Below are 9,298 nucleotides of genomic sequence, written 5' to 3' on the forward strand. Positions count from 1 at the left end.
GCCTCAAAGGAGAATCTATACTTTCAAAGTATCAAATTAAGTTTATGTCCTTGAGGAACAAATATTTTAATTGCTTCTTTAGAATAATTCATAAAATACTTTAGGGAATATCCTTAAGGAATACACTATATATCATCCCATTTTCAGTTGGCAAAGTATGATAAGTCAGCTTTTATGAGGTGGGTCATTTTCTCCATTCCTACAACAAAAATTCATCTTATCCTATTGAATGGCAATTAGTATTCCACCTATGTGGGAAAAGAAAGATAATTTTCATCAATTGCATTTGACTTCCCTATTCATTTGTTTAGAATGAATCTCTAAAAAACCAATTAGTATATGTAATATTCTGCTATATTTCTGACAAATAAACAAGCAATGACCTAGGGGGCAATTCTTGAAGAGTATTTTGAGTTAAATGTTGTTTTTACAAATGGATGAGTGAAAAAAAGTGGTTAGAGCTAGAATCCAAGGATACATTCTAAAATTTTATGTACTTCCCTAAATAAGCAATTTCACAAGTGAGTCATTGATGCAAAAATTTAGGACTAAAAATTCCACAGTCTTCCCTGATACTCACATGGTTTATTCACTATTGAAATATCATGTCTCAGAAAGGCATTCACTGAATTTTTTCAAGCCACCCTCTTTGCACTCTTATCTACATTTTTTCCATGGTGTTTGCTTCTTCCAGATGTTAAATATTTTTTTTATAATTTTTAGTATGTTTCCTCCACCTACAGTAGATGTACCACAAAGGGGACATGGGGTAGAGGATTTGCTCATTGCTCTAGCTTCAGAAATAGAACAGAAGAAATCAAGTCTTGCAATGTAAATAAATTAATTAATGAATGACTCAACTTAAAAAGTAGAGAGGACAATAGAGCCATGTATTAAGAGGTAAATTAGGTGAATGCAATGTTGATTTTTAATGAAATTAGGCCACAAAACAATAGTTTTCAAGTGAAAATGCTAATCAAAACACTTCTTTACCAATTTATGTCTGCAATAAAAGGATATCAGAACTGGAGTGTCCTGAGAGACCCAACTATTCATTTTTTCATTTAAATGATTTTCATAACTGATTTTCATTTTCTTTTGACATTTTTGTCCCATGAAAATTAAAAAAAATACCAATTGTGGAGCTTCCTAAGAAGACTCATATAAACATGTGAGTATGTATATGCATTCAAGTATGTGTGTGTGTATTGTGCATTTGCATATGTATGTTCATATAAGAGTGTGTGTGTAAAACTCTGAGTTAGAGAGAGAAAGAAGGAAAGGAAAAGGAAGAAATAAAGTAAAAGTGATGGGGGTGAAAAAGTTTTATGTGGATATAATAATGTGCCTGTTGAAAAGAGAACAATTATTATCATGGCTGAAGAGATCAACGTGACAACAATAAAAGGGATGGAATAAATAAAGAATAAGTATCAGATGGAAATCTCACATTTGCTGTCATTTTCCATTTTCAAAGGATGAGAAAATGTTCCCCCCAAGTCACACCACAGTGACCAAATTCATTCTGCTGGGGCTCACCAACAACCCAGTGCTGGAGAAAATCCTGTTTGGGGTGTTCCTGACAATCTACCTCATCACGCTGGTGGGAAATCTGTGCATGATTGTGCTGATCAGGACCAGTTTCTGCCTCCACCCTCCAATGTATTTCTTCCTGGGCCACCTCTCCTTTGTAGACATTTGCTATTCCTCCAACATTACTCCAAATATGCTGTACAATTTCCTCTTAGACCAAAAGACCAACTCATATGCTGGGTGCTTCACACAGTGTCTTCTCTTCATTGAGCTGGTGATTACTGAGCATTATATCCTGACATCGATGGCACTGCATCACAATGTAGCTATTTGCAGCCCTCTCCATTACAGTACTCGAATGTCCAAGAATGTCTGCAGGTCTTTAGTCACAGTCCCTTATACTTATGGCTTCCTTAATGGACTCTCTTAGACACTGTTGACTTTTCACTTATCCTTCTGTGGTTCCCTTGAAATCAATCATTTCTACTGCGCCGATCCTCCTCTTCTAATGTTGGCCTGCTCTGACACCTCTGTCAAAAAGATGGCGATGTTTGTGGTTGCTGGTTTCACACTCTCAAGTTCTCTGTTCATCATCCTTCAGTCCTATCTCTCCATTTTTGCAGCCATCTTGAGGATGTGTTCTGCTGAAGGCAGACACAAAGACCTCTGTACTTGTGGTTCCCATCTGGCAATGGTAATCATATTCTATGGAACACTGTTCTGCATGCACTTGAAACCTCCAAGTGAGAAATCCATAGAGGAATCCAAAATAATTGTAGTCTTTTATACTTTTTTTTATGCCTGAAAGAAGCTTTAAGCACAAATTGTAAGTGTTAACCGTCGTCATTAAATTCTGAGGTGCTTTACTCTCTGTAAAAAGCCCAGTAGTTCCTTGGAACTTTAAGTGTCTGTGTGACACCTGAAACTCAGATTTGGTTCTCCAACTCTAAAACCTTTATGCTTTTTTTTTTGAGCCCAATGCTGAACCCATTGCTCTATAGCCTAAGGAACAAGGATGTGATACATGCCGTGCAGCAGGTAGTCAAGGAAAATCTCTCCCACAAAGTTGGTGTTCAGACTTCTGGTCACTTGTCAATGAGAGTTTGTGATAATGCAATGACTCCTTTCAAAGAACAAATCCATTACTGTGTGGCCATGATTTGTGTATCATCATGAACTCTGCATGACCAATGTAGTTTATTTACCCTCAAAGCTAATACTTCAAAGCCAGATTGTACACTTAATATGTAAATTGAAAATGATTTCTTTGGCAGGGATTCTCCCAAAATAAAGTGATTGATATAACATGATTATATACACCAACTCAATAACTCAATGTTTTTACTTACTTATGGGTAAATTTTCTAGCTAAATTCTTCTGATAGTTAAATTGAAAGTAGATTGTGTCTGAATTTTATCAATCAAAGAAACTTAGTGAGATCTAGGATAGAGTGACTAATTTTGGAATTTTCATTTTAATGATGAAATAGCTTCTACATCAATGTATAGTACATGACAATGATTTGATCCAAGTAATCACTAGGATTGTTTGGAACATTTTTAAATATACGGGTCAATCATAGGCTTAAGATTTCTCTTAGTTTTCCCTAAGCACATGTTACAGACATTTTGATTATCATTTTATCACTGTAAGGACCTCAAGTTTGAAATTGAACTGTTAATATTTCTAAAAGTATGAATCCAATTGAATCATAAAAACAGTATAACTACATTTCAGGCATTTGAATAAATGAAATGTGCAGTAGTTCTGATTTTGGGCTAATTTACTGAGGCAAAAAGATCTATTAATTGGCTGTCTGGTCTCAATAATGCCATGAAACAGCACCAGTGAAATAAATGTATTGGAGGACAAGACCCAAAATTTACTTTTGTTTATAAAGGGGTCTTTACAACTCCAACATTTTAAGAAACATTGAGCTAGTCCCCCTCATAATTTTACAAGTAAGTCTCATCCAATAGTTATCAAACTTCCACTGAGAAAAGAAATAGTAGGGAAGGATGTATGAAGAGACACATAATTCATATATGTTAATTCATGCATTGTTAGTGGACAAGATGGCTGTATATTGAATAATATGTATTTAAATCTTATTAAATTTCTTTAAATGCTTTGCATTTTAATATTCTACACTCTTAATGCAACTATAAGAAATACTTACCCAAAATCCACTACTGAACTTACTATAAAGTGTTCAAATGTATTTCCTAGAAAATCTCTCAATGAACTATAATTTTTATAAAATTGTCCCCTTCCTTTGTCACAGCCAATGGAGCAAGGCTGGACCTATCAAAGTCCATTTTTAGAAAAGTTACTGAAAAATAGAGTGCATTTTACATGACTAGAATATAATATACAAACTTCAGAGCTGTTTCAAGGTGCATTTGTTTGTTGTTTGTCTAAACAAGTTAAGCAACAGGAAAAGCTGATTGCAAAGAGACTACAGAGGTGCTTATTAATGCATTTCTGAAGATACTGATGGTGGCTTAGACCCTACTCCCACCTCTTTTTGGAGACTATCAGTCTTTAGTTCATGGGACAGTCCTTTATTTTATAACAAATTTTCCTTTTGTTAAGGAAATTGTTCTGCTTCTACACCTAGCAATCAAAATGATCTCATACTCAAATTTACAGTCCATTTGAAAAATGTACTTTAGAATCACTGTGAAATATACTCTCTGTTTTCCCCATATATAACTGTGTGCTTCCTTTTATTTTCTAGTTTTGAGAACTACTGCAGCTTTCAGAAGATAAATTTAAACTCAATCTTGGCAACTTTCTTAAATGGTGGCAGTACATGTAATCTTCCTCTTTTTAAATTTCCATTTATTTATTTCTATGTATGATTTAAATTTTTCATCATGTGAAAAAATTGGTGAAAATTTTTTGGTGAAAACCAGCTCACAAATTCTGTAGAGATAAGGTGGAGCATTAATTAACATGAGTAAAAATCAGTAAAGGTTAATTTAATTATAGTTTAGCACTTACTTTTATATAAGCATTTATATTGATCCTCACAAATGAAACTATGAAGAACAATTAGTCCTTTTTATAACATTCAGTGAATATTGGATGATAATATTTTAGATTAGAATGTTTGCAGCCAGTAAAGTGTTTATGAAATTCCTTGTCAAAGGGAATTAAAGTAGCAGGGTACAAAATATATACATTATAATCAACTTTGTAGAACAACAGCATTAAGAAAAATCATAAATTGTTTATATCTATGTTGAAATGTTCCATAATGAACACTTACTGATTTTATAAGCAACAGAAATAACAAAAAATGTGCATTACCAGGATAATAAAGATTCCAGAATATAAGCTACAGTAATTTATTTTTTTAAATATTGGCACTCTAATATGAAAGTATGAAATAGCAGGGAATGAAAAACTTTTTCCAGAATAGAGGTTTAACTAGATGTTTCCTTCCAATTCAAGTTTCTACACTTTATTCCCTTAAAAATAGTTAAGGAAAATGTTTGAAATTCTTCAGGGGTAAAAGTATATTTATCTGTGTTTAAGGATGAGAGGTAAGTCATCGTCGCGACTTCAATCTATAATCTGGAATACAAGATATCATTTTCATGCATAAACATAGTTTTCTAAAGAAACTTCCTGGAAATTAATGCCTCCCCAACACACTAAACTTAAATATCATCATCAGAGTAGCATATAATGGCACTAGGAAGAAAAGACCCCCATAACAGTTGAGTTCCCATAAATATTCTATGATGAATGAAAGTTTTCTGTGTTGATTGTACTAAATCCTCACATTTACAAAAAGAAAATGAAAACAGCCAATACCTGTTGTGGATGTTGTGAAACAAGAATGTGGTTTCACACATTCCCCCAAAAAAGTCAATGTAAAAAGATGTAAAGAAAGAAATTGTGGAAATCTAGCCTGTATGACAACTGATTAGAACCAATAGCTTATACTTCTGAAAATTTCCATTCAGAGAGAGAAACACATGAAAACTCCCTCTCACTGATATACTGGAATGTGGCATAGCTGTACTACATTATACTATTCACTTAAGAAAAAGTTAATTTAAGGAGATGCTAACAAACATCTGCAATATGTAGCATAAACACATAAACACACTTATTAAAGAGGTTGTTATGTTAAAATACTATGTGGGTAGATGAGAAATTGACCTGAGTTTTCTTCATAAAATTAAATAGCAAACAATTGTTAATATTATTGTAGGAACAAGATAATATAAACTCCCTCAGCAAGAAAGGAAAAAATATAAATTAGAACTGACATCTCCCATTAAAAAAGGAATCTTTTAATGAGAGGAAAATGATGAAACAAATCATTGCATCATAAAGCATGTAATTTATTAGTTTTTTGTTGAATTAATATAACATAGGTTTTTTAATTCACAGTAAGTTCACATAAAATGCATCAAATGTGTAATAAAAATGCAATTAGAAATAGAATTTCTTTTGAAAGTTTACTCTGTTTCATTAAAGAAAACATTGTAACATATTATTTTTTAAGCTTTTTTATTAATTAAGAAAATTAACAAACAAAACATTTAGATATCATTCCATTCTCCATATACAATCAGTAATTCTTAATATCATCACATAGTTGCATATTCATCATTTCTTAGTGCATTTGCATTGATTTAGAAAAAGAAATAAAAAGACAACAGAAAAAGAAATAAAATGGTAATAGAGAAAAAAAGACTATACATACCATACCCCTTACCCCTCGCTTTCATTTACCACTATTTCAAGCAGAATTTATTTTAACATTTGTTCCCCCTATTATTTATTTTTATTCCATATGTTCTACTCTTCTGTTGATATAGTAGCTAAAGGGAGCATCAGACATAAGGTTTTCACATTCACAGAGTCTCATTGTGAAAGCTATATCATTGTTCAACCATCATCAAGAAACATGGCTACTGGAACACAGCACTACATTTTCAGGCAATTCCCTCCAGCCTCTCCACTACATCTTGAACAACAAGGTGATATCTACTTAATGTGTAAGAATAACCTCCAGGATAACCTCTCGACTCTGTTTGGAATCTCTCAGCCATTGACACTTTGTCTCATTTTACTCTTCCCCCTTTTGGTCAAGAAGTTTCTCTCAATCCCTTGATGTTAATTCTCAGCACATTCTAGGGTTTTTCTTCAGTTCCTTGATGCTGAGTCTCAGCTCATTCCAGGATCTCTGTTCCACGTTGCCAGGAAGGTCCACAACCCTGGGCGTCATGTCCCATGCAGAGAATGGGAGGGTGGTGAGACTGCTCATCATGTTGGCTGGAGAGAGAGGCCACATCTGAGAAACAAAAGAGGCTCTCTTGGGGGTGACTTTTAGGCCTAAATTTTAAGTAGACTTGACCTATCCTTTGTGGGGTTAAGTTTCATGTGAACAAACCCGAAGACTGGGGGCTCTGCCTATAGCTTTGGTTGTCCACACTGCTTGTGAGAATATCAAGAATTCAACTTGGGGAAGTTGAATTTCTCCCCACTCTCACCATTCCCCGAAGGGGGCTTGCAAATACTTTTCCAGTCACTGATCGAATCATTCTGGGATTCATCGGGGGATCACTCTGGACAAACCAATAAAATCTCATGCGCTACCTCAGATTCCAAGTACTTATGACATTCAATCAAACTATCTATATGAGTTATATTAGGAAATGCTCTAGTAAAAATCTAAATTTTGTAACAAATAAACATTTTTTTGCTTTAGTCTCACACATAAGGTGACATTTTAATGTATTAATTATCATCTATTTTCAGCACCCTGCAATAATGACATTCCTTTGTTCTTCCTCATGCCAAAACATTTTTAAAATTTGTACATTGTACATTTTACTATTATTATACACTCTAGGCATTCCTAGATTATACCATCTCAATCTTTAACATCTATCTTTCTTTCTGATTTCATTTATTTCCCCAGCCCTCCTCCCTCTATCATTCTCACATGCAGCTTCATTCAGCATATCACATTATTTTAAATAATTTCTTATTCAGGAGAAATCTGAATGATGATAAGACTATCTCAGAGATGCTTAATATAAGGGCCTAGGGAGTGGAAGTTGAAACTTATCTGCTGAGTACAGAGCTGGAAATGAAGTTTTGAGAAAGACTAAAAACATGATCTTGCTTTATCATAAACAGAAGGCTTCTGATACTGTGTTCAACATCACTTCACATTCGTTATTTCTATTTGACTCTCACTTCATCCCAAACTATGCATATATTGTTATTTGAAAGAATTACATTCAGCCAAAATTTAGGGGAACAGGTATTTTTTTTATTAATTTTGAGACTCATTTTTTTTTAAATCAAAAAGCTGTAGAAATTGAACTCTTCTCCATTTTACCAATTCTTTTCATTAACACTCTCTTCAAAACCTCTGCCATGTCCTTATTCCTCTGACTGTAGATAAATGGATTCAGCATGAGACTCACAAAAATACAAAACACTGCTACAATTTCCCCTTGTTCCACAGAGCACTCATTCACTGGTCTGAGATACAAACAGAATAGGGACCTGTAGAACATAATGACATCTGTCAGGTGGGAGCCACAGGTGGAAATGGCTTTGTGCTGCCCCTTATTGGAATGGATCCTCATAATGGTGATGAAAATGAAAATGTAGGAGATGAGGGTCTTGAACAGGGAATTTGTGAGGTTGATTCCTGCTGACACAAACAAAGCAGCTTGCTTCATGTAAGTGTCAGAGCATGTCAACTTTAAGAGAGTTGGGTCAACACACTAGAAATGGTTGATTGTGTTGGAGCCACAAAAGGACAGGTGAGAGGTCAATACTGTCTGCATTGTAGCCACCATAGAACTCTACAGGTAGGGAAAAGTGATCAGGGAGATGCAAACTGGCCTGGACATAAGGCTTCTATACTGCAGGAGATTGCAGATGTCCATGTACCAGTCATAGGCCGTGGCACTGGGCATGTAATCCTCAGTAAGGAGCAGGGTCATGGAAACAAAACACTGTGTGAGACAGCCAGCATAGGATATGTTTGTTTTTTTTCAGAGATGAAGGTAACAAGCATCTGAGGAGAAACATTAGTGGAGTAAAACATATCCACATATGCTAAATGGGTGAGAAAAATTGCATGGGGGGTTGCAGCCAGAGAGTAAATCTGATTAGCAAAATCTGCCCTAAATTTCCCATCAGGGTGTTGAGATAAATCAGAAGAAACACCACAAAAAGGATGGACTCCTGGTCATCCCTAGCAGAATAAACTCAGTTGCCTTGCTGCCATTGCATTTGGGAATTCTCTTCATCTTCAGATTCTCTAATAAGAGAATTTTCCAGATATTCAAAGACAAATAAATTATGTGCAGCTCAAGAACAGGCAAAAGCAATGAGCATTAAAACACACTTGTTTTGAAAGGAGATATTCAAAAATATTTCCCTCGGAGATAGAAGAGTTACATTTGATGCCACCAAATACATTTGAAAAAGAGATTTTTGAGGTCTCTGCACCATACTGTGCTGTGTTACAACAGCCAGCTTAACTCTGCTAGCACTTATGGGATTTGACTTAGCCCATTAATGTCTTCAATAAGGTCATGGATTCTGGGCTTTTGATTCTCAAACATGATCCCTGCCATGGTAACATCATGATGCAGATGCATGAGGAATGGGGAGAATGGGAGATTCTGGGTCAACTTGGCAATAGTGGCTCCAAAGGCACACCTCCTCTAATTTGGAGAAGCACATATTTCTTGTGAGCCATACATCTTAGAA

At 34.8% G+C, this 9,298-nt stretch overlaps 2 pseudogenes; one reads left to right on the forward strand and one right to left on the reverse strand.

The window, feature by feature from the left end:
• The first annotated feature begins 1,486 nt into the window (after positions 1 to 1,486).
• Positions 1,487 to 2,709, forward strand: LOC143686718 (olfactory receptor 5M10-like; annotated as a pseudogene).
• Positions 2,710 to 7,869: 5,160 nt separating this feature from the next.
• Positions 7,870 to 8,832, reverse strand: LOC143686719 (olfactory receptor 5M11-like; annotated as a pseudogene).
• Between the last annotated feature and the right edge of the window lie 466 nt (positions 8,833 to 9,298).

Source organism: Tamandua tetradactyla, chromosome 6 (genome assembly GCF_023851605.1).
Source record: "Tamandua tetradactyla isolate mTamTet1 chromosome 6, mTamTet1.pri, whole genome shotgun sequence".
Taxonomy (NCBI): Eukaryota; Metazoa; Chordata; class Mammalia; order Pilosa; family Myrmecophagidae; genus Tamandua; species Tamandua tetradactyla.